The sequence below is a fragment of the Camellia sinensis genome, chromosome 15, assembly GCF_055761805.1.
Source record: "Camellia sinensis isolate YWXY chromosome 15, ASM5576180v1, whole genome shotgun sequence".
Taxonomy (NCBI): Eukaryota; Viridiplantae; Streptophyta; class Magnoliopsida; order Ericales; family Theaceae; genus Camellia; species Camellia sinensis.
In genome coordinates this window covers 118,353,863-118,381,679 of record NC_138975.1, presented here as the reverse complement: position 1 = coordinate 118,381,679, position 27,817 = coordinate 118,353,863, and the positions used below count along the sequence as shown (strand labels likewise).

Here is a 27,817-nt window from a genome sequence, read left to right as displayed (position 1 = left end):
GACCCTTTAAAAGCGTCGCTATATTATTATAGGCAGCATTTTTGAAAATCGCCGCTAAATGTACTACATAACAGCAAAATGACGTCACGCCGTATTTAGCGACGTTTTAAAAACGTCGTGATTGCTCTCTTTTATTTTAAAAATATAACCGTTACATTATATTGTACTGGCGTTTGAAAACACCGTTATAGCTTCATTTTTTTTTTTTTTTTGAAATTGTGCTACTTCTTTGAGATTTAACTAAAAAAAAAATAATTGTAATAAAACTAAAAAATAGGAATAATATGGATAAAAGTTTGCTATTATTTCAATATATTGAGTAAATTTAGACAAGCATTATATAATTATTCTAAACCAAAATAACAAATTCAACAAGACAAACAAAAAAATATGATTTCAACAGAAGTTTCACATCAATTTTTTACAATCTTGATTAGCACAATAATAAGCAAATAAAAATTTAACAATAAAAATGATGACATGCTCGGGAGTTCACAGAGGAAATATCGTCCAGCAGGCCCAACTTCACAAAGGCAATATCATCCAAAAGATCTAGGTTGCTTGGGAGTTCTATGAGCACTCCTCCACAACAGCTGATAACAAAGAAACAAAGAAAAAAGTCAACAGGTAGTTACATTCTGCATCATTGGCATTAATAAATAGAAAACTGGAAAATAAATTCTTCATCAATCAAAAGAGAAACAATACAAACATGCCAAAATGAGAGCTGTATTCATTGCTTCTTACCTTTCCACCCAAAACACAGAGCAGATTCTGGCTTAGCCTACTAATGCAATCAATTAAACCTACTTCTGCACCGTATTAACTGTAAAAGAACATATAATAATAATACCAAAGTGAAGGTAAGAAGACAGCATGAGCAAAAACTGTTTTCCATCAATGGTATATTCCAATAACATTCAAAATTCCAAAACATACTTTCATAAAAAAGTCGATACGAAATTTTTTTACCAATCCCAACAAAAGCTCCTCCAAATCAAGAGAATAAATATGCAAATATGTCAAGATGCTTGGAAAAGAAAAATAGAAGAAAATACACACATGAGAGAGAGAGAGAGAGAGAGAGAGAGAGAGAGAGAGAGTGGAAGGGCCTAAGTATCCATCCAAAGTCATTAATTAATATCCTAAAACAAATCTCTCTGTGGAACTACTTATTGAGAGCTCCTTTTTTCAAATGTGACCCAAACAAAAACTTCAAAAGCATGATACCATCATCAAGGCTTGAGAACAAGGGCCAAATCACATCATGTCTTAATAGATTTAGAAAAGAAATTAAAAACTAGTGATGTAGGTAGTTTTATCTTGTTAGTTCTTCTTCTTATTCTTCTTCTTCTCTTTCTTTGAAAGGTGAACCTACATTTAATAAGAACAAGTATTTTAATTAATAAGGTCTTGTATTGTCAAAAAGGCTTTGATTAAATGATTGCTCACCTCTTGGGATGAAAATGTATGAAATTGTTGTTGATGTGGCATTGGCCGAACAGTGGGATGACTACTAAGTGAACAGTGGCATACTTTCATAAGATTGTTGTTTGTGGTTGTGCTTTCATTACTATTATTAAAGAAGCTGCCATAGATGATTATGGTATGCTCTTTTCTTGGGGGAATGAAGAAGGTAAGCAAGATCGTTGCAAATGGAGAGGAGTCCATTGCAACAACCACAGAGGTTAGATTAGTCCCTCATTGCTTAAATTGCAGCATTTGAAGTATTTAGATTTTATCTCTCTTATTTCAAATTAAAGTTTTTAAGATAAAAGTTCGAGCAAATTCAAAGAGAGCAATTGGAGGTGAGCAAGATAAAAGGGATAAAGAGGTAGCAGCTGTTTTAACCTGTTAGCAGCTTTATGAAAGATGGAATATCAATTCAGAATACTATTAAAAACTTGGAAAAACAAATTATCCAAATAAAATATTTGCCAATTACAGGCCTAAATTTGGATTTAATTACTCTCGACACATCAAAATAAGGAAACAAAGTGAATATACATGAGAATCTTAAAATTTTGCTATCCTTTCCTATAACCACACATTATGCTTTTAATTATCCAAACTCAAATGTATATATTTGTGTTCATCTACATACATTTGATTCTATGGACCCTCTACCGTCCACAGGAATAAAAGTAAAAAACCAAAAAAAGAACTCAACCAAAGCAAGATACAACAAATTATGCATTGTTGCATGATTACTTCAAACAAAAATCTATTGCCAGCCAAGTGGTTCATTTTTACTGACAGTGTGTTTCATCAGTCATCGATTAGTTCACTCTTGCATTTTGAATGCATTGCTTTCCAATTACTCCTATCATTCCAAATGATTATTTATAACAGATAGGGAATGTCGCTTTCTTATTCCAAGTGTATTCTACACGATGAAAGGACCCCATCTCTAGTAACATAAAATCCTTTTCTAGGGTATATTTGTGCTAACAGTTACATATATAGGGGATATATATTATTTATAACAGATATGGAACTATGTTTACCACACCACATCCCATTAGTCAAGGATGATCTTAATTGTTGCTTAACACAATAGAATCAAACATTTAATTTTGTCAACGAGCCACATCTAGGTAACAAAAACGCAGGGATATATAGGGGATATATATTACCAGGAGGACAAAAACTTGAGTAGGTCAGATTTTGAAGCTCAACATGTGCTACTTGTACCTCAACAACATCCAACAAATTACCTAAAACTAAACTAGTTATCTGCTGCATTAAACCGAAGTTTTGCTATCCTGGCTAACCACTTTTGAACTTGCCCAGTAATTTCTTGAAGGGTCTTGATCGGCTTTTATTAAAACAGAGTATGTCTCACCAGAATAGATAAATAAATTTTTCACTACAAATGGCTCAACATAGTGCCCATCTACTTCAACAACGGTTATATCATGGCCCTGCATTACAAATATAATACTATTACATTAGCTATTAATGACTAGAAAAAAAAATAAAAGAAAAGAAAATAAAAAGAAATAGTTTAGAATGTGGTTGTTCAAATCTATGTTAAAAAATAAATTACTTCTATTTCGAAACTGAGAGCTGCTAAAGCAGTTAAGCTACCAATCCGTAGTCAGTATGTTTTTCCAGGAATAACCCTGAGAACATAAGGAGAGCATTCAGGATTTATAGCATTACAAAGATCGGCTTGTATACCAGGAGTAGAGCAATTGAACTGTCCTTTTCCTTGTATTAGAAGTGACTGCAAATTCAAAAAAGTGATAAAAAAAATAAAAAAAAAGAAGAAGTTACAAACCAACCATTAAACATATGTAACTAATTGGAATTACAAATACCAAATAGTATCAAGTGTGTATAAACCTGAGGCTTCCCAACCCAAACAAAGGGTATGGAAGATAGTCCAGCGGCTTGTTCAAATGTGCTTTAGTGGTACAAATCGTTGAGGATGATGCTCCGATCATAATCGTAGGAAAAGGGCTCTGATTCTCCGTCAGGAAGTGCTACACGGATGAATCCATACAGCCCACCTGTTCTTTGCATTCCATAATGTACGTGGTACATATACATCCCAGGCTGCGAATTCCATTATGAATTGTTCAATCAGAATCTTAACTAGTAAGAATCTCAACAAGGAACAGAACACATGAATAAAGCTTTTTGTTGCTAAAAAAAACTTACCCTATCCACAACAAATTTGTAGACAAAGGTGTCTCCAGGTAAAATCGGACACTAAGTTATCCCTTCTGTTCCGTCAGACCAAGGTGATCCAATCTGCAAGTAATGACCATTTTCAACTCAACTCAAGTATGATCTCAATATATATAATAATATATTAATGTATCTAAAAAATAAAAAGCTATATATATAGCGATCCCGGTTTTCCCTTTCTTTATTTATTGTTTTCTGGTCTCGGTTCCGTGAAGTTGGTTGTGGTTTATGTCTTGTTGTCATCCTTTAATTCCTTATATTCAAGTTTTAGGATGTATTGGGCGTGTTTCGAACAGGTTGGTCGAGCCTTATTTCCATTCCTTGTTGCGTAGTTTTTTTTGGTGGTCCGCTCGAGCGGGTCCCTTTGCGCTCGAGCAGAGTTTGCATACATTTAGCATTTTGTGCCTCTGCAAAACTACTGCAAATGTGTTTTTCACGCTCAAGCGGATTTTCTCATGCTCGAGCGGGTCGCGCTCGAGCGGGTGTTCAATGTCTGTAAAAATACTGGAAGTGGGTAATCTACACTCGAGTGGGCTTTCCTTTGCGCTCGAGCGGGTGTATTTTGTTTTTGTGTCTTGGCGCTCGAACGGGTCTTTTTGCGCTCGAGCGGGTTCAGTTTTTTGTGCTTGACGCTCGAGCGTCCTATTCTCCGCTTGAGCGGGATAGTCGTATATCATATGGCAGCTGGGTGATTTTGAATCACTTTTCACATTTCCTTTCTCTCTCTTACTTTCTAGAAACCCTTTTTGAGAGCTTCTCTCACTACATTTCACCTTCTCTCTAGGGTTTGATCTAGCTTGAGTGATCTACTCCCTTAGTGTCTTTGCAAAGAGTGTAGAGCTTGGCTTGGGCTTCCTATCAATCCAAAAATCTTGGATTTTGGAGTATTTTTCGGGATTTCTTCATCATCTCCTTTGGGTTTCATCTCTTGAGGTAGGGATTCCTACTCATCTTTATGAGCTTTAACATAGATGTTGAGCTTTTTGTATAAATTGTTTGATTTGGGAAGTTAGGGTTTGAGATGTGTAATATTGAAAAGAGGGGTTTTGTTCATTTGACTCATACATATGTGTTTTGGGTTCGAAATAGAAGTTATTGATGTTGTTGATAATATTTGGACCTTTGGGTCAATATTGGAAAAAATGGGAAAATGCCATGTTTGGGTATATTCGTGTCATTAGTATAATTAATGACATTTATTGTGGAAATATGAAATTGAGTTGAAAATAATGAAATTGACTCATTATGAAATAGAATGGTGGAGTCAGATTTATTAATCGCTCACTTATGAAATTGTTGTCAAATTATCTGTTGATGCATTTATTATCTGTTTAGAAATAAATTGCTTTGGGCTATCGGTGGAGGATAGTCTTGATTGTTGTAGACAATGCATGATGATTAGGCGAACTTAAACTAATCAATTGAATGTGTCATCGAATATGATGGTTGGAATAATACATTAACTTTATGTATTGATTGGTTATGTATATGATATGTGTTTATAGACATTGTATTGTGTGGGAGGAGATATGGGATGTACTCCACGGTTTAGGGGAAGATAGGGGATGGACTCCTAAACCGGATATTGTTTGGGAGGAGATAAGGGATGGACTCCATTGATACAGCAAATATGTGTATCTATTGAAGTGTTGATACAACAAATTTGTGTATCATATTTGAAGTATGGAAGTGTTTTAAGTGTTTAATATGAGTTGTTATCTCATTTGGAATGGAAGTATTGTTGACATGAGATGTAATCTCATTTAAATCGTTTGGCCAGGTTCTGAACCATAGTTATGAATTGAGAATTGGATAAGAAATGAAAAATGAAATGAAACATGGACACATTTGTCATGTAATTGAAATGAGCTATGAATTGATTTATGTGAGTTAAACATTTATCAAATGCTAACGTTTTAGTTATTATTTATATTATGTTTAGCATATCTCTACTGGGCGTTGGCTCACCCTATATGGGACATCATTTTCAGGTACAGGTAGTATGCCACCTCCAAGGACGTAGCTTGGGAGACTTGAGGCTGTTGGACCTTTTATTTGTTTATTTTTGTGTATTACATGTACATCAAGCCAATGGCTTATTTTGTATAGAGTTAATACTCTACTTTTGTTGAACCCAAGTGTTGACTTGGAAAGTTGTAAGCCTACAGGGCACTTACTTTTGTTGTCAACATGTAATATTTCATGTAAGAATACTCTGATGAATGGAAAAGTACTTTATTTCTCTTAAATTATGGATGTTAAGAATGTACGATTTATGTATTATTTTGAGGGCGTGACAATATATATAATATAGTAGTGTGCACCTGTCGAATACCATGCCAATGGATGGCGACATTTTCAGTTTCCAAACATCTACATGAATAAGTAATAACTGAATTAATTGAAATGGAAAGATAACTGGTATGCTTAAGTGTTTGATCCTCTTCTTGATCTTTGTATATATATATATATATATATGAAGATGTGTTGATTGATTCAAGCCATGTGAAAGTCAATAAGAGTGGCTACCTCAGCTATACCTAATACATACGAATAGTGGACCAAGACAAATGTTGAAACTGGTTGCAAATACACGCATATAACAGTCAAAACAAAGAAATGTCCTAGGTGTTTCCTCCTATGGGGGTTGGGTGTGCGGAACATTTACCTAGGAACCAACAACGTCGTTATAGGAGAATATTGTATTCTTACCCTTTTTCGAAAAACTTTGGTTTAAAACTCAAAGCCAAACTTTTCATGTTTTGTACCTATTCTGTAAAAACCACACGATTAACTAAACAATTCAAAAGAATAAAGAAGAACAAAAAAGTCAGCTACAAATTCCAAAATTATTTTGTGCAACCAAACAATGGAATTGGAAATTGGAAGCAAGACATGAAAAAAATAAACTTGAACAAGACAATAGAATTCAAGGATAAGTCAATTGCAGCATTGGAATTCCAAGTCCGTGCAGCCAAATACCTCCTATATTCATTTTGTAATGCCCCAAAAATAATAACATTAAACCCATCAGTAGAGACATGCATTGATATATAAAAGCTCCACTTTCATCTATTCATCAGAATTTCATTACCAAAAGTATTACATGTTAACAACAAAAGCAAATGCCCTAAAGGCTTACAGCTTTCCAAGTTAACACTTGGTTACAACAAAAGAGTGCTAACTCATTTACACATTAAGCCCTTGGCTTGAATATACATGTAATACATCAAAGAAATAAAACAACAAAAGTCCGCCTGCCTCTAGCCTCCCAAGCTACGTCCTTGGAGGTGGCATGCTACCTGTACCTGAAAATGATATTCCCATATATGTTGAGCCACAGCCCAGTAGAAATATACTAAACCAAATATGAACAATGACTAAAAGATTAGCAGTTGATAGATGACCAACACTGATACTGTCCCTTATCACACTTTACAGTTTCATGACATACAAGTCCATGTTACAACCCATTTTCCAATTCTTTTCAATTCTCAATTTATAACCATGGCTCAGAACCTGGCCAAACAATTCATATGAGACAGTAACTCATATTAAACACTTTCCCATTTCATAATAGATAAGCATACTAGCTATATCACACACCAACAGATAAGCATACACGCTATATCATCACTTCCATAGATATGCATAAGAGCACTATCACACTTCCAATGACAAACATATGAGCTCTGTCAACACATTAATAGATAAGCATATGAGCTCTATCCATGGAGTCCATCCCCTATCTCCTCCCAATCAACATCCGATTTAGAGGTCCATCCCCTATCTTCCCCTAAACCGTGGAGTACATCCCCTATCTCCTCCAACACAACACAATGCATATAAACAATAATTATACACATCATCACACAACACATAAATTTAATGCATTCTTTCAACCGTCATGCTCAATGACACATTCCAGTGATTAGTTTCAGTTTGGCTAATCATCATACATTGTCTACAACAAACACGACTATCCTCCACCGATAGCCCAAAGCAGTTATTTCTATACAGAAAATAAATGCAACAATGGATATATAATCACCATTCCAACTAGGTGAGTGATAAATAACCCAACTACACCCTTTAATCCCACATCTTTCCAAATCAATTCCTCATTTCTCATAATTAATTATGCAAATTAATTAACTAATGTAATTAGGGCATTTTCCATAATTAACATTACAATCCTTGGGTTCCATTTTCATTAATGTTTCAACATTAATTTCACTTTTCCATGCCAAACATGCATTTAGGCTTTATATAGCTAAAACCCCAACTCTTTTGTAAACTTACACAAAAGCCCCAATCTTTCACAAAATTACCAAACCAACCCCAACATCTCAAAACACTAAAATTTAAAGACAAAGCTCATAGTAAGGAGTAGGTTATCCCTACCTCGAAATTAGAGCTCGGATGGAGAAGAGACCAAAACCAAAGTTCTCCAAAGACCAAGATTCTCGGATCAAAATGACGCCCTCGATGATCAACACAACTCTTACAAAGGCCGAAGGTGAGAAACTCACTCCTACTAGATCAATACCAAGAGAGAAGTCAAGGTTTTAGAGAGAGGAGCTCTCAAAATGGCTTTTAGAAAAAGTAGGAGAGAGAAGGAAAAGTAAAAAGTGATTTAAAATCACCCAACGAATAACTCATATACGTATGACCTGCTCGAGCGGAGAACACAACGCTCGAGCGCCAAGAACAAAAATCTGGACACACTCGAGCGCAATAAGGCCCGCTCGAGCGCCAAGACACAGGAATGAAGTACATCCGCTCGAGCGAGAAAACCAGTCCGCTCGAGCTCAAATCTCCCTCTCCCATAACCCTCACCAAGACAGTACTACCCGCTCGAGCGCAAAAAAACCCGATCGAGCTTAGAAAACACCTCTGCAGAAGTTTTGCAGGGACACGAAATACTGGGAGTGTGCAATCTCCGCTCGAGCGCCAGAACACCCGCTCGAGCGCTAAACTAGAAACCAAACTCCGCTCGAGCGCAGAATGACCCGCTCGAGCGTAACACCAAAAACCTGGGCAACGAGGATATAGACCAAGGCTTAACCCACCTGTTCAACACAAGCCCATAAACATCCTAAAACTCAATCAAGTGGAATTAAAGGACGGCAACAAGATGGATACCACTACCAACTTCACGGAACCGAGTCCGGAATACGACAGAATAGTAAAGGGACAACTGGGATCGCTATAACCTCCTCCCCTTAAAGAATTTCGTCCCCGAAATTAAACACAAGTTTTCGAAAAACAGGTTTTCTCCATTCTCGACAATATTACAATATAATATTAAACAATCCGACCCATTACCGGTCAGTCCCATCTCTTTTCAAGAGGCATTTTACAACATACATTACAAGTGCATTATCAACATGCAATTTTCTTCCATTTCCAACCATTTCCAACATACGTGGTTCACAGTTCATATCATAATCAATATACATGATATAACTCCAATTCTACAATATAGCCAACATATGCAATATCATAATCAACTCCCATACCAAGGCAAGTTCTACAACATACTTCTATTAAACCAAAACATTACCAATGTTTTACAACTTAAGACATATACAAAGCTCTTAAGTCCAACAACATTACAAAATTTAAATACAAGATTACTCATCAATAAACAAGTCTGGATATTTCTCGCGGACCTCCAACTCACGTTCCCAAGTGGCTTCCTCCACTCCGTGATGTTTCCACATAACATTTACCAAAGGGATGGTCTTGCCATGCAGGACTTGATCCCGCCTATCCAAGACCCGAACCGGTCTCTCCTCATACGAGGCATTCTCATCTACCTCTAAGTCTGTCCAATCTAATACATGCGATGGATCCGGCTCATACTTCCGAAGCATACTCACATGAAACACGTCATGAACTCCGGACAACTGCGGCGGTAAGGCTAAACGATAAGCAACCTCGCCAATCCTTTCAAGGATCTCAAAGGGACCACTAAATCGAGGGGATAACTTCCCACTCTTCCCAAACCTCATCAACCCCCGTCTAGGTGATATCTTCAGAAAAACATGATCACCTATCTCAAACGGCAAAGGCCTCCTCCTACGGTCAGCATAAGATTTCTGACGACTCTGGGCTGTAACAAGCCTCCTACGGATAAGTTCAACTTTTTTCGTCGTCTCTCTAATCAACTCCGGACCCAACAAAGGTGCATCACCCACCTCGGCCCAACACACTGGAGACCTACACGGTCGGCCATACAAGGCCTCAAACGGTGCCATACCGATACTAGACTGAAAGCTGTTGTTGTAGGCAAACTCCACAAAGGGCAAATGCCTCTCCCACGTCCCACTAAAGTCAAGGACACAACCTCGAAGCATATCCTCAAGGATCTGGATAGCACGCTCGGACTGCCCGTCAATCTGAGGGTGATAAGCCGTACTAAAGGTCAACTTAGTACCCAAGGCACTCTGCAAACTCTGCCACAACCTAGCAGTAAAACGAGGATCTCTATCTGAGACGATCGTCATTGGGACCCCGTGCAATCTCACTATGTCCCGAATATACAAGTCGGCGAGATGATCTACCGAATCTCTCACGCGCATAGGAATGAAGTGCGCCGACTTAGTCAACCGGTCTACAACCACCCAAATAGCATCACTACCCTGCTGAGTCCTCGGAAGACCTACAACGAAGTCCATAGTGACATGCTCCCACTTCCACTCGGCAATAGGCAAGGATTGCAACAAACCCGCTGGCCTCTAATGCTCGGCCTTCACTTGCTGGCAAGTAAGGCACTTCGATACGAAAACAGCCACGTCTCTTTTCATACCCCGCCACCAAAACTGGCGACCCAAATCTCGATACATCTTAGTGCCTCCCGGATGCACTGCAAGGCGCAAATGATGGAACTCTCGGAGTACTTCCTCTCGGCAAGACTCCGGCACAAACAAACGGTCTCGGTATCTCACACTCAGGTCGGGATACACCGTCAAACCCTTCTCAACTTTTCCTCTGGAGATCTTCTCTCGGAAGGACTCTACCTCAAGGTCACCTCTCTGTGCCTCCAACACTCGAGTCATAAGTGTAAGCTGCGCAACAACAGAAAACAAGGCCGCAGCCTCAACGGATTCGCCCAGATGCAAATCAAACTCGCCAAGTACACCTAACATCCCCCATTCCCGGATGGCTATACAAGCCACATCACTAATGGATTTCCTACTAAGGGCATCGGCCACAACATTGGCCTTCCCCGGATGATAGTGCAACTCAAAATCGTAGTCCTCAATGAACTCCATCCATCTCCTCTGCCTCAAATTCAAGTCCCTCTGGGTAAACAGGTACTTCAAACTCTTGTGGTCCGAGAACACCTCGAACCTCTCACCATAAAGGTAGTGCCTCCAAATCTTCAAGGCAAAGATCACTGCTGCTAACTCTAGGTCGTGCGTAGGGTAATTCTTCTCGTGTATTTTCAACTGACGTGAGCCATAAGCTACCACTTTCCCCTCTTGCATCAACACACAACCCAAACCCTCTCGTGAGGCATCACAACAAACTGCATAACCCAACCCTCTCTCCGAAATAATCAAGACCGGAGCGGTGGTCAATCTAACCTTCAACTCTTGGAACGACTTTTCACAAGTCTCACTTCACACAAATTTTACCCCTTTTCGCGTCAATCTAGTCAACGGCGAAGCTAGCCTGGAGAAATCTTTCACAAACCGACGGTAATACCTAGCTAATCCCAGAAAATTGCGAATCTTAAACACACTCTTAGGCTGCGCCCAATCTTGCACTGCCTCTACCTTGGATGCGTCAACGGACACCCCTTCCCTGGATACCACGTGGCCTAAGAATTTCACCTCTCCTAGCCAGAACTCACACTTCCCAAACTTGGCATACAGCCTATGGGCTCTAAGCAACTCAAGCACCACTCTCAAGTGTTCCTCGTGCTCCTCCTCTGAAGGCGAGTAAACCAGGATGTCGTCCACGAAAACGACTACAAATCGATCCAAGAATTCCCGGAAGATCCGGTTCATCAAGTCCATAAAGACTGCCGGTGCATTGGTAAGCCCAAATGGCATCACCAGAAACTCATAATGGCCATACCGCGTACGGAATGCCGTCTTAGGAATATCGTCCTCCCTGACCCTCAACTGGTGGTAACCTGATCTCAAGTCTATCTTAGAGAAACAATGGGAACCCTTCAACTGGTCAAACAAATCATCTATACGGGGCATAGGGTACTTATTCTTGACCGTAGCTCGATTCAACTTCCGGTAGTCTATACACAATCTCAAGGCACCATCTTTCTTTTTAGCAAAGAGGGCCGGTGCTCCCCACGACGAAACACTAGAGCGAACCAAGCCCTTATCTAGCAATTCTTGGAGCTGAACTTTCAACTCAACCAACTCTGCTGGAGCAAAACGATAAGGTGCCATAGAAATCGGCGCCGTGCCGAGCACTAGATCAATAGAGAACTCTATCTCTCGGTGAGGTGGCAAACTAACAAGGTCTTCGGGAAAAACATCCGAATACTCACAAACCACCCTCGGCAACACAAGCTGGGTCTCATTACACTCACCACTCTCTAAGCTAGCAAGTAGACTACTAAGCTCACTCCGCCCTCGCGAATCATACCCCGGTGGCAAGACACTACCAACCCAGTCTCCCAAGAAATGGAACCACTCCCCGCTCAAGGTACATAACGTAACCCTCTGGCGGTAGCAATCAATAACAGCCCGGTATGACGATAGCCAGTCCATACCCAAAATAACATCAAAGCCCTTCATGGGTATGACAACAAACGGAAAAGGAAGCCTATGGTCGGCGACCTCTATATCACAACCTTTAACACCTTGTTTCAAGATCAGTTCACCCCCAAGAGGTGACACTACACAAATTGGAGATGCTAACTGTGCTAACTCCAACTCCAAAACAGATGCAAATGCAGCAGATACAAAAGAATGAGATGCACCCGTATCAATCAACACATTAGCAACCGAGTTGCAAAACAGAAAGGTACCTCTCACTACTGATGGAGCCGGTACTAGATCCTGCGCGGTAACAGCATACACGCGCCCTGTAGGCCCCTGATCCACTTGCTCACCCCTCGGAGCATACGACTGCTGTACTGACTGGGATGACGAAGCTCCCGGATTAGCCCTCGAGGCCTGCACCGACTGAGCTGGCTGATAACTCTGCGTCTGCCTAGAACCAGACGCTCTTGAAGTAGCACTCAACTGCGGGCAATACCTCTTCAGGTGCCCAGGCTGACCACACTGATAGCAAGACAAAGGTTAGCCCCTGCCCTGACTTTGGCCCTGAGGTCTAGCTGAAGAAGAAGCAGCTCGCTGACCCCCTCCCTTCTGCAGGCAAACCGAAGACTTGTGACCCAGCTGGCCACACGCAAAACAAGTCAGGCCTCCCTGACTACCTCTCCCCGAGCCTACACTCGGCACCGGAAAGGTTGATCTAGCAACTCCACACTGAGACTGCTGAGGGTTATAACCTCTCTGTCTCCTGCCATCACCCTGACCCTCCTGGCCCCGCTTGGAGCCTCTATGTTTCTCCTCGTCTTCCTCCTGCATCATAAGCTCCATATGAGCTGCAGCATCCACTAAGTGTCTATACTCTCGGATGTAAGACCCACCAACCCTCAACTTGAGGCCCCGCCTCAACTTCCGCTCAAACTCATAGCAACGGCGTTCTTCGGACGCCACCAACTCAGGAGCAAACCTGGACAAACTAGTAAAAGTGGCCTCGAACTCTACCACAGACATGCCCTGCTGATTAAGCCGGCTAAACTGATCCCTCAGCTTCTCCCTAGAAACTGCAGATAAGAACCTCTCCTGGAAAGCATTCACAAACGCCTCCCAAGTACCACCAACACGAGCCTTCTCATACTTCCACCATTGACCCGCATCTCCCTTCAACTGGAAGGATGCCAAGGTCACTTTCAATGCTCCGTCCTCGATGCCAAGCATCTTGAACGTCTTACTCATTTGTTCTAACCACTCGTCAGCCTTCAGTGGTTCCTTCGGATCTCCAACAAACTCGTCCGGATTAGACCGGAAGAACTCCCTCTTCAAGAAAGAAGGCCCTGCCTCAGCTACCTGATTTCCAGCTCTGAGAATACCCAAAGCTCCTGCTATCTCTCGTGCCAAGGCACTCATAGCCTGCTGACCTGCTGGCTCGGCCACATTGGCCTGACCAACTCCCTCCTGCACTGCCGGAACCTCCTCCGGAAAAGGCATCTCCTGCCTACCACGCCTGCCACGCCTACCGCGTCCTCGTCCTGACATCCTAATAAAGGCAACCAAGACTATTAGCACATTCATAAATGTGCCGAAGCTATAACACTTGCGTCCTAATGCATGGACAACTGTAATTCATTCCACGTAAGCACATAAACACATAAGCACTTACGAATTTCATTTCCGGATAATGATAGTCCCGAGGCGTTACTAGAGTTCCGGTTAGAAACAGCATTGATCAAGTGCCTTTCCAACAAGACTCACAGAAATCCAAGGATCCAATCGACATCCTAGAAACTAAATCCCATACCCACATAGTCATATAAGCATGTTATCAATTAAGCACATAACATATGACACTACACCTAAGTCTCAATCAAGCGAGACAAACCCATTGTGATCCTAATCACTTCTCACGTACCCAAAGTATTCGAACCCGGTACGCTCTGATACCAAGTTGTAACGCCCCCAAAATAATAACATTAAACCCATCAGTAGAGACATGCATTGATATATAAAAGCTCCACTTTCATCTATTCATCAGAATTTCATTACCAAAAGTATTACATGTTAACAACAAAAGCAAATGCCCTAAAGGCTTACAGCTTTCCAAGTTAACACTTGGTTACAACAAAAGAGTGCTAACTCATTTACACATTAAGCCCTTGGCTTGAATATACATGTAATACATCAAAGAAATAAAACAACAAAAGTCCGCCTACCTCTAGCCTCCCAAGCTACGTCCTTGGAGGTGGCATGCTACCTGTACCTGAAAATGATATTCCCATATAGGGTGAGCCACGGCCCAGTGGAAATATACTAAACCAAATATGAACAATGACTAAAAGATTAGCAGTTGATAGATGGCCAACACTGATACTTTCCCTTATCACACTTTATAGTTTCATGACATACAAGTCCATGTTACAACCCATTTTCCAATTCTTTTCAATTCTCAATTTATAATCATGGCTCAGAACCTGGCCAAACAATTCATATGAGACAGTAACTCATATTAAACACTTTCCCATTTCATAATAGATAAGCATACTAGCTATATCACACACCAACAGATAAGCATACACGCTATATCATCACTTCCATAGATATGCATAAGAGCACTATCACACTTCCAATGACAAGCATATGAGCTCTGTCAACACATTAATAGATAAGTATATGAGCTCTATCTATGGAGTCCATCCCCTATCTCCTCCCAATCAACATCCGGTTTAGAGGTCCATCCCCTATCTTCCCCTAAACCGTGGAGTACATCCCCTATCTCCTCCAACACAACACAATGCATATAAACAATAATTATACACATCATCACACAACACATAAATTTAATGCATTCTTTCAACCGTCATGCTCAATGACACATTCCAGTGATTAGTTTTAGTTTGGCTAATCATCATACATTGTCTACAACAAACACGACTATCTTCCACCGATAGTCCAAAGCAGTTATTTCTATACAGAAAATAAATGCAACAATGGATATATAATCACCATTCCAACTAGGTGAGTGATAAATAACCCAACTACACTCTTTAATCCCACATCTTTCCAAATCAATTCCTCATTTCTCATAATTAATTATGCAAATTAATTAACCAATGTAATTAGGGCATTTTCCATAATTAACATTACAACCCTTAGGTTCCATTTTCATTAATGTTTCAACATTAATTTCACTTTTCCATGCCAAACATGCATTTAGGCTTTATATAGCTAAAACCCCAACTCTTTTGTAAACTTACACAAAAGCCCCAATCTTTCACAAAATTACCAAACCAACCCCAACATCTCAAAACACTAAAATTTAAAGACAAAGCTCATAGTAAGGAGTAGGTTATCCCTACCTCGAAATTAGAGCTCGGATGGAGAAGAGACCAAAACCAAAGTTCTCCAAAGACCAAGATTCTCGGATCAAAATGACGCCCTCGATGATCAACACAACTCTTACAAAGGCCGAAGGTGAGAAACTCACTCCTACTAGATCAATACCTAGAGAGAAGTCAAGGTTTTAGAGAGAGGAGCTCTCAAAATGGCTTTTAGAAAAAGTAGGAGAGAGAAGGAAAAGTAAAAAGTGATTTAAAATCACCCAGCGAATAACTCATATACGTATGACCCGCTCGAGCGGAGAACACAACGCTCGAGCGCCAAGAACAAAAATCTGGACACACTCGAGCGCAATAAGGCCCGCTCGAGCGCCAAGACACAGGAATGAAGTACATCCGCTCGAGCGAGAAAACCAGTCCGCTCGAGCGCAAATCTCCCTCTCCCATAACCCTCACCAAGACTGTACTACCCGCTCGAGCGCCAACAATCCCGCTCGAGCGCCACCCGCTCGAGCGCAGAAAAACCCGCTCGAGCGTAGAAAACACCTCTGCAGAAGTTTTGTAGGGACAAGAAATACTGGGAGTGTGCAATCTCCGCTCGAGCGCCAGAACACCCGCTCGAGCGCTAAACTAGAAACCAAACTCCGCTCGAGCGCAGAATGACCCGCTCGAGCGTAACACCAAAAACCTGGGCAACAAGGATATAGACCAAGGCTTAACCCACCTGTTCAACATAAGCCCATAAACATCCTAAAACTCAATCAAGTGGAATTAAAGGACGGCAACAAGATGGATACCACTACCAACTTCACGGAACCGAGTCCGGAATACGACAGAATAGTAAAGGGACAACCGGGATCGTTATACATTTTATTTTAAAATTTTCTGGAATTAAGAGGACAGTCCATAAAATGATCTACTGATCAACAATGAGATGGTTAAAATGAATAACTATGTACAACTAATCTCATAACTATGTCTCAATCATCAATTCACTAAATATAAAAAATTAAATGCATGGAATGGACTAGTGATGAGCCAAACACATGATTTGTTTCAGCTTAAAACTATTAAGAAAAAAAAAAAAGCAGTCATGTAAATTGTAACAGTGATTTCCCTAGGAGCTAATAAACAAAACATCAAAGTATCTCCAAGTAAAATACACCACAAGAGATGCCACTTGAATCTATGTACCAATAAAAGCTAGAAGTTGAACCTCCATTGCTTCTTAGGCTTGCACCCAGAAGCAAGGTATCCGACGAGATCCTCTTTCGTCAGTGGCTTTGTAACAATCACAGCATCCTCTGTTGGAGTGCTTGCAGCAATAATGGCATGCTGCCCTCATTTATACCATACTCCAGCACTGTCTAAAGGCAAACTCTGCATTGTCTTTGTGGAATATGATGGTAAGGATGGAAAACTTAAATAAGTTTTCTTCATTTTGGATGCCTCCATATTGTTTCCCATGTTGAAAACAACGTTGTAGCCCACCTTGGACAGAAGCGCCATGATGTGCCCCTGTAATGAGGTATGTGAAACCTATTAGTTACAACTCATTTAAGCAAAACTAGTCAAAATCAGTTCACCACAACTCATTTAACCAAAACACAGGGATCTATATATTTATACACAAATTGAAACATTGGTTTGATAGTATTTTGACCGGTATCACAAAGCATCAAATCAAAAGAACTCACCTGAATTTTGTATATATATAGAATTTGTTGGGATGGCCAACAAACAAAGTTGCTTCTGGTGGTTCTTTGCCTGGGTATGTATGTTCCAAAAACTACACACACTTAGATATCTTCAATACATGCATACATATATATATATATATATATATACACTATTCACTTAGCTACAATGAATTCTATTTTTATATATTGCTTATCTTAAATCCGCCAACTGGCTTTCCTGCTTGCAAACCACCTTTAGTAGCAACATCCATGACACCTGGACCAGCCTGTTCGTGAAGTACAGTTCAAGAGAATTGCAATCTGCAGAAAATAATAAGTAGGCTCATACAATCCATATAAATTTTGGGCTGAAAAAATTGAATTCTACGATGTATCTTGTGTTGTTCACTTGCAGTTCCACACTCCATATACATCTACATGAATAAGTATATACATGGAAGGTTAAATATGGACTGACTTGCCTCTTTCCCCAATTCCAGTGCTCGAAGAACCCAAATACACGATTCCCCTTCCCAGCTTGTGAATGAGCTCATAGCACCGTTCTATCTCTTTTTTGACCTTTTGTCAATGAGTTCATATTAGTGAACAAGTTTTTGACAGATTTCATTAAATTTTAGAGTATGTTCCATGTTTACAAAAAAAAAAAAAAATGGTTAATATAGCCAGATGAAGTAGCAACACGATGCCATGTATGAGCAAATTCAAGCAATCATTTTTTAGGGATTCAAGAAGTTATGATAATATGAAAGTGCTTCTGTACTAAAGAATGATGTAGAAATCAACTGAACTGCTATATATGCTTGAGATGATAAGTCCTACTATGGCAATAAGAATGTAGATAACATATGACTCTCTTATTCATCCATTCGTCCATCAAGTCTGTCTCATACCACACACACAACCACACAGAGAGAGACAAGAGTGCACAGAGCTTCACACACTTATTTTTGAATTAAGGGTTTCTGTTAATTTTGAAAACTTACAATTTTTCTGCTCTCTGTTTTCAATTTTGTATATCAAAATAAGCCTAATCATTTTCAGCCTCTTCTCTTTGCATTTTGACTACCAACTATAACTAGATTAGTGGATCATTGAACATTAGCAAATACATGATAAACCAAGTCAACTAGCAGCATTAGGAACATAAAAATATTAACTGTTTACCTTAAAATATGTTGTTATTTTGCTATTCAAATAGCAAACTACCTCAAATTTGCTATTAAAATAAGTTCAAAATAGTAAAACAAATCCATTGGCATAAACTATATTAAGGTAAACTCATAACATTCAAGGATAGATTGTCAATAATTTATTACACTTTTTCAATCTCAAAAATCAACAATCAAAAAGAAGACTATACCCAAAAAAAAATCCCAGCGAGTCTTCAGATCTCAAACAAATAAAAACTCTCAGATCTGAAACATGTATTTTAGAATGAAAATCTCATATCTAAAAGGATATTGTTTCGAATGAAATTTTTTAATGAGGAAAGACTATATTTTCGAATGAGAAATTTCAAATCTCAAACAAATATTTTTGAATGAGAAATTTTAAATCATAAACATATATTTTTGAATGAGAAATCTCATATCTGAAACATGTGTTTTTAAATAAGAAATTTTAAATCTCAAACATATTTTTGAATGAGAAATCTCAGATCTGAAATATATATTTTTGAATGAGAAATCTCAGATTTGAAATCTTAAATATATGTAAACCCTAGGAGAAGAACCGATGGAAGGAAGAGCTTGAGAGAGAGAGAGAGAGAGAATACGAAATTGAGATTGTAGACAGTGGTGCTCACCTTAGTCAACGATGCAGATGGTGGTGGCGATGGAGCTTCGAAATCGAGAGAGAGAGAGAGAGAGAGAGAGAGAGAGAGAAAACTTCGAAATCGAAATCACTCTAAGATTGGATCTGAGATGAAACCGAGCTGAAGAAGGTTGAATTGTAATCTCTGAGACTGAAGGGTTTAGAGAGAGAGAGCGAGCGATCGGGTGAGTGAGAGATTTGAGAGATTGGTTTCTCTGAGACTGAAGGTTTCCCAGATTCAAAATGAGGGCTTGAAGAGAGAGAGAGAAGGGTTCTGATTCTCACAGAGCTAAGAGAGAGGGAGGAATAACATTATTGTAACACATGAAGGCGTTTAAAAAACGACTTCTATTCCTTAAACGGTACCGTTTTATTCAAAATGAACTGCGACGTTTGTAAAATGTCGTTAAATGTTAGAAACAGTGACGTTTAAAAAAACACCGTTAAATTCTATATTTCCTGCAGTGGTGGTATTATTATTATATTGAATTTTACTCAAATTTTGTATAAAAAAAAATACTTTATCATTATATAATTTATTTTAAAAATTATATCCATGACTTTTTTTTATTTTATATTATCCATGATACACTAGATACAAATAATAATAATTTTTTTTTTATCTTTCATGAAGACAATCGTAAAAATATGTGAAATATTTTTGTAAATTTTTTTAATGTTATAATTAATAAGTATTCTATTTAATTTAATTTTCTAATTCCACCACTAACTAAACTTATTAATGTTTGTACATAACATTAACAGAGTTGGAGGCTTTTCCCAAACTAAGCCTCTTTTGCATGGTATTTCCCAAACTAGGCCTACTTCTGACGGATTTCCCAAAGTAAGCTAAAGCGCTATTACAAATCGCGCTTTTACTATTAGGAGGCCAAAATTTGATGAATAGTGAAATCGCTATTCGAAATCGTGATTTTAATTAGGAAAACGCTTTTCTGAATAGCGCTTCTAACATAAATTTTTTTTTTGGTATAAAACGCTATTTTAAATAGCGCTTCATTTCGGCAGTAAGCTCCCCGAAGAAAACGCTATTCCGAATAGCGACTTCACTGTGCATTACCTTTGTGAATAAAATGCTATTTCAAATAGCGACTTCACTGTAACTAAATGAAAACACTAATTGAGAAAGCGTTTTTAACACTCCTATAAAATACGAAGCCCCCCCTCATTTGCATTCACGTTTTTGACACCTCGGTTTTTCGTCTCTTGCTCGATCTATCTGTCTCAAACAGACTCTCCATCTCTCACTCTCCATCTCCCTCTGCTCTCAGACTCACTCGATCTCGCTCTGCTTCGGCTCACTGTCGCTCTCGCTCTCCCTCTGCTCTCTGCTCTCACTCTCTGTCTCTGCTCTCTCTCTCTCTCTCCGTGGTATGACAGTTAACCCTAATTTTATGTATTTATTTTTTGTGTTTGTGAAAATGTGAATGTGTTTTAATTTGCTATGAATGTTAGGGTTTTATATGTGAATTATTAAATGTGTTAGGGTTTTATCAGTGTGGTTATGAAATTAGGGTTTGGAATTTTTTGAAATCAGAAATCAGGGTTTGGAAATCAGAAATCAGAAATGTGAATGCTTTTGAATTTGTGGAATTTTTTATGCTTTTGAATTTTTGGATGTTGCTTGTGAATTGAATATTTGGGTTTGGATTTTTTATGCTTTATCAGTGTGGTTATGAAATTAGGGTTCTAATGATAATTGTAAAACGATATCAGATTGTTCACACATCCTTTTAGGATGACATTTTAGGGTTCACATTATTAAGGGTTCTAATGCTTGTGAATTTTTATGCTTTTGAATCATAAATCAGGTTTGGAATTTTTTTAATTTTTTGAATTTTTTAAATAAATCATAAATATGAGAATTGAGAATTGGGATTATGAAATTCATAAATCATAAATATGTTAATGTCATATTATGAAATTCATATAATTGAGAATTGAGAATTGAGAATTGAAATTATAAAATGTTTATATTTTGAAATTTGAAATCAGAAATTGGAATTTCGAAATTATGCTTGTGAATCAAAAAGTCTATATTTTGAATTTTGAATAAACCAACTTATATTTGTTGAATTGGAAATTGTTTTTTTTTTGCTTGTTAAGAGGAATTAAAAGGAAATTAGGGTTTGAAATTAGGGTTTTAAAAGTAATTTTTTTTAATTAAGAATCGTGATTAAAAAATCCGAAATTCATATAATTGATAATTGTTAATGTCATATTATGAAATTCATGTAATTGAGAATTGTTGGATTGAAATTATGAAATGTCTATATTTTGAAATTTGAAATCAGAAATTGGAATTTTGAAATTATGCTTGTGAGTTTTTTTTTTTTTGCTTGTTAAGAGGAATTAAAAGGAAATTAGGGTTTGAAATTAGAGTTTTAAAAGTAATTTTGTTTAATTAAGAATAAAATTAAAAAAATTGAAATTCATATAATTCATAATTGTTAATGTCATATTACGAAATTCATGTAATTGAGAATTGTTGAATTGGAATTATGAAATGTCTATATTTTGAAATTTGAAATAAAAAATTGGAATTTTGAAATTATGCTTGTGAATCAAAATGTCTATATTTTTTGAATCAAATTATGCTTCAGAAATTGTTAATGTCTATATTTTTTGAATTAAAATGTCTAATTTCTACTAAATGTAATTATTAAAAAAAAATATTTAATTTTGAATGTATTTTATTAAAAAAAATATTTGTATTTACTTCAAAATAATAAATGAAAAGATCATGTTCTCTCAAATAAAAGATCATGTTCTCTGAAATATTTAATTTTGACTCTATTTTATTCAAAAAAATATTTTTATTGACTTCAAAATAATAAATGAAAATATCATGTTGTCTCAAAATATTTAATTTTGACTCTATTTTATTTAAATAAAAAAATTTTGGTTTAATTTCGTTTGGTTTATTTCACTATATTTGGGGTCAGGCACCCAGAATATGATTAAAAAATTTAATGGGCTGAATTTGTAATACATATAATAGCATTATAGTACAAATTAAAATTTTCTCAGAAAACTTAAGAAAATTTGAAAAAGTTTTTGAAATAGGTATTGAACGAAGTGACTTATCGCCACTTCCGCTTTGTGACTGTCCACCACCATTGAAAAGAAAAATCTAAACATTATGTTTTAATAATTTTTATTTTTATTTATATAATTAGAAGTCATTATTAGACTAGTTATAATATATGCATGAAAAGAGTCTTAAACTATTTTAATTAATAGTCCATAGCAATTTCGTAGATAAGAAGGAAAAAAAAAATGGCGCTTTGATGGGTAAGCCTATGTTTCGTAATACCAAATAATTGGTACGGATGGCCCAATAGATTTACATGGATAACTATCTAAAATTTAGTCTATACATTTAACCACCAACTTCAATTTAATTCTCTCTAATTTTTGGCCATTATAAATTATCTCTCTAATTATTTTTTTGTTTTTGTATGTTTAAGAAAAAAGAGTAAATAAATTAAATTTTTTTTCTTACTTTTCAGAACGATCCAAAATGAGCTTTTTGTTTTAATTTTATAAGAAAGCCTCTATGACCTCTACAAAGTGGACGAGGGTTACTAGTTCACATAGGAAATAACTTTGTCATTAAGGTCCCTAATGGCACAAGTTTGAGCAAATCAAAATTAGGGCAAATTACATATACCCCCCTCGAGGTTTGGCTAAATTACAAATACCCCCCTGAGGTTTGAGAAATTACAAATTCCACCCTGAATGCTATATTTGCATAACAAATTAGGGGGTAATTTGTTATGAAATTTAAACCTCAGGGGGCAAATTGTTATGAAAATACAAACCTTAGGGGGCGGGATGTAATTTCTGAAACCTCAGGGGGTATCTGTAATTTAGCCAAACCTCAAGGAAGGTATATGTAATTTGCCCATCAAATTAACTTATATTGTCCATAAATTTGAAGAATTGGATCACCAGTTGTAAAAAATTAATAAAAATGTTTGCAACCTCTATTTTATATTGTCCAAATCAATCGCGTTCTTTCAACTCAATGGAAGAAATATTTAATTATCTACAAAACTTACACTATGATTTAAGATGTTTGTATGATTTGTCCAATTTTGTCCAGTCTCACTGCATAAGAAAAATACTTGATAGAATGAAGTGTTTTTTAAATGTGTGATAAATCTGTCTACCTTATGAAAATACTAAAAAATAGATCAAGATTTATGAAAAGAAAACAAAATACGTATTTTTAAAATTGGTCCCGCTTACATGCGTACGATTAAATCATTGCCTAAATTAACGGTTGTGTAGAGTCATTATTATTATTTATTTATTTATTTATTTTCAGTGAATGCCTTTTAAAAATTGATCATATTGAGGGAGGGATCATATGAAGTTATTGCTGCTATGTGATTCAAAATTTATTTTTTGCCACTAATTCAAAAGAATTAAGACAAGAAGTATACTTGTTGTGATGTTTTTTTTTTTTAAATTAAGACAAGAGAGCAATGACAATAAAGAACATTCACGTAGAAAAGAATTTTTGCTCGATTTTTTAATTACAGTGACAACTCATCTCTTATTGATATATGTGGGATTCTCAATTCAGAAAGTCACATGGCAACAGCGAATTCACTGATTTACCTTACAGTGAGCATGCCCTTATTTTGTTCGTATATGCAGATGGATTGTCAAGTCATGTGACTTGGTGCACAAGCTTTGGTTTTCTCGATTTTTTGCTCGATTTTTTTATTACAGTGACAACTCATCTCTTACTGATATATGTGAGATTCTCAATTCAGAATGTCATATGGCAACAGTGAATTCACTGATTTACCTTACAGTGAGCATGCCCTTACTTTGTCGGTATATGCAGATGGATTGTCAAGTCACCTGACTTGGTACACAGTATTTGCTTTACTCTGTTTTTTCATTCTAGTGACAACTCATACCTTGTTCGTATATGTGGGATTGTCATGCAGAGGCATCTTCTTAAAGCCGTTCATAACCAACTATATAAATGACTAAAGGTGAAGACACAACTTTATAACTCATTTCGCCCTACGAAATTATCATTCATTTGTTTTAAAAAATTATCATGGCTACATGGTTCATGGGAGGGAGTGGGAATTGCAGAGGTGGTAGGAACTTGCAAAGGGGTGACAGTTCACGACGAGGAGGGGGAAGGGGAAGTGGCGATGCTGAAGATGAAACACCATTTGCTTTGTTAGATGCCTCTTGTGCTTATCATGATAGGTTTGGGAAGCGACATTTTGTCATGCCCAAGTACTATCGAGATCTATGTGGTTTGGTGGAGAAGCCATCAGATAATCAAACAGGATATGGTTTAGCAAACGCTAGACTTCTGAAGTGGCCCGCACTATTTATAGAGCGAGTGCAAATGGAAAGATTATGTCGGGAAAATCGACTGAAGGTGCCAAAAGCACGTTCTGTTGAGATCCAAAAGGAAGATCCTGATAATGTTGATCGACTATGTGAAAGACTACAACGTGAGATTTCTCAAATGCGCCGTAGGTTAGCCCGCGATATGCAGCTATACATAGTTAAGAAGGATGCCCAGAAGAACAGAAAAAAACCAAATGTTGCGGCTATCAAGGGTATCATGGAGGATCCTGAGCTTGTCTCTGACGCTGAGCTTTCGGATTATTCAGACTCGGAGCCACCTGCCGATTTAAGCGCGAATTAGGTGTTAATGTTTACACTACGGCAATATTAGGTCATACATTAATATGTAATGTCTGTGTTAGAGTAAGTATAACTGTTATGTTATGTTTATGTTTATGTTTATGTTTATGTTTATGTTTATGTATTGTGTCTGTCAAATGTTGCGGCTATTAATATGCAATATTAGGTCATGAGTTAGGTGTTTGTCTGTCTAACTGTTATGTTTATGTATTGTGTGTTCAATTCAGGATGTCCAGGATGTATGTAATGTGTGTTCAGTTCATGGTGTCTATAATGTATTTTTGTGGGAGAATTATGTCTGTACTACCTATGTAACTGAAAACTATTACATTTGCAACTTCAGTTATGTTGTTTTCATGCTTGTATGAGTATTTAGTAAATTAGTGACTTCGTATATTATGTATTAAGATTTATTACAAAAATGTTGACAAAATTTATTTTAGAAGCTCTCGCTGTGGCCTTCGTCTTCTTGGCCTACTCCGCGGTGGTCTTCGCGTCTCACCTTTCGTCGTTGCTCGTTGAGCTGCACAATGTGTGGGTGTGCTTCAGATTGTAGAGCATGCATATCACCTTCTAACCCATAACAAAGACGAAACAAAAAAAAAATTTTTTTTTAATGAAAACGGGTACAAAACGGTTTTACTAAACTGGTTTCTGAATTACATTCTCACCTTTTAACCCAAAACAAAGACAAAAGGATAAATATATATGTATATTTAAATGAAAATGACCTTCGTAAAGCCAAAATAATTTTCTGAATAACACCTTCTAACTCAAAACAAAGACAAAAGAAAAAAAAAATTTACATGAAAAACGACTTTAGTAAAACAAAAAAAAAAAATTATAAATTACATTATCACCTTCTAACCCAAAACAAACACAAAACAATAAACAAAAAAAATTTACATGAAAACGGCTTTAGTAAAGACCAAAAAAATTTTTGAATTACATTTTCTAAACCAAAACAAAGACAAAGGAAAAAATAAAAAATTTAACATGAGAACGGCTTCAGTAAAGCCAAACAAAATTTATGAATTACATTATCACCGAAACAATGACAACAGAAAAAAAATATTTACAAAAAAAAATTAAATCTATTTTAAATGAACAGTGAAAGTGTGGTTTCAATCCATGCTTACAATAGTGAACAGTGAAACCATGACTTTGGTAAATGAACATGATTGACTTAATAATATCTAAATGAATATGATTTTAAAATTATATATATGAAAAATATTATGTAAAATAAATATATGAAAAGAGGTTTTTCTCATATTATGTAAAATTTCTGAATTACACATTCTAAACCAAAACAAAAATAAAAGAAAAAAAAACAAATTTTAACATGACAATGGCTTTAGTAAAGCCAATAAAATTTTATGAATCACATTATCACCAAAACAATGACAACAGGAAAAAAAACAAAATATTAAACAATAATCTGCTTACCAAGAAAGAAATGAACACTGAAAGCGTTCTCAATTCCAGTTTAACAGTGTAAACGCTATTTAGAATAGCGTTTTCTTCACAAATGAAATGAACAGTAAAATCGCTATTTGCAATAGCGTTTTATGTAATGAACATTAAAATCGCTATTCGGAATAGCGTTTTCTTTACAAAACCAATCCACAAATAAAGCGCTATTTGGAATAGCGTTTTATACAAAAAAAAAAAATTCGGGTTAAAATCGCTATTTGCAATAGCGTTTTATGTAATGAACATTAAAATCGCTATTCGGAATAGCGTTTTCTTTACAAAACCAATCCACAAATAAAGCGCTATTTGGAATAGCGTTTTATACAAAAAAAAAAATTCAGGTTAAAATCGCTATTCGAAATAGAGTTTTCTTAATTAAAATCGCGATTCACAATAGCACCTTCACTATTCATCAACTTTTGGGCTCCAAACAGTGAAAGTGCGATTTGTAATAGCGCTTTAGCTTAGTTTGGAAAATCCGTTAAAACTAGGCCTAGTTTGGGAAATACCATGCAAAAGAGGCTTAGTTTGGGAAAAGCCTCAACAGAGTTGATTACGTAACGTATCTCACTAATCATAAATATACAAATTTTGACTGGATAAATGTTTTATGTGTCTCATCAAAGCAATTCTCTAAATTTGTCCCCATTATGTGAAATAGTTGATGAGAAATTAATAATAGCCAAACAGAGAACTTTTCTTAATGACAATGTTAGAAAAATTGAGATCCATACATTCCATCCATATTTTACAATGTGAGTTGGCACACTTTCATGAGCATAATGGCTTCACACCCCCTTTCTCATTTTTTGCATGATTCACACAAGAAGAAAACAAAAGAAAGGAACCAAAGTTTTTTCTTTAAGTGCTACAAAATCTTTTAAATTATCTAAATTTATGATTGCCATCTTAATTTCAAACTAATGTGACCTAATTTTTTAGAAAACTCAAATTTTAAAAAATGACAAAGAATAATATTATAATAACAAAATTTTTATATAAAAAATAATTATTACTCGATGTGACACCTATAAGTTATATCTATACATCCTTACAATATGCGAAAGATGTGATTCATTATAACAATGTATTAATAAAACATTAGAAGAAAAAAAATGGTACAAGCATTTTAATCATCACATTAGTTTTACTAATTATGTATAATAATAATATCAAAATGATCTCATATTTATATCATATTTTGTTTACGATTTCATTTGTTAATATTGCATTGATCAAAGAGAAAATTATCAATAATATTCAGTATGTTTGGTTTTAATTTTCTGAATTCAATTTTTTGAAAATTAATTTTTTTGTTTTTCTTATTTTTTTATTTTTAGTG

The 27,817-nt window shown here is 36.6% G+C and overlaps 1 pseudogene; it reads right to left on the bottom strand.

Annotated features, from left to right (window-relative positions):
* Positions 1 to 2,744: 2,744 nt before the first annotated feature.
* On the bottom strand, positions 2,745 to 18,011 carry LOC114294788 (L-ascorbate oxidase-like; annotated as a pseudogene).
* Positions 18,012 to 27,817: the final 9,806 nt, after the last annotated feature.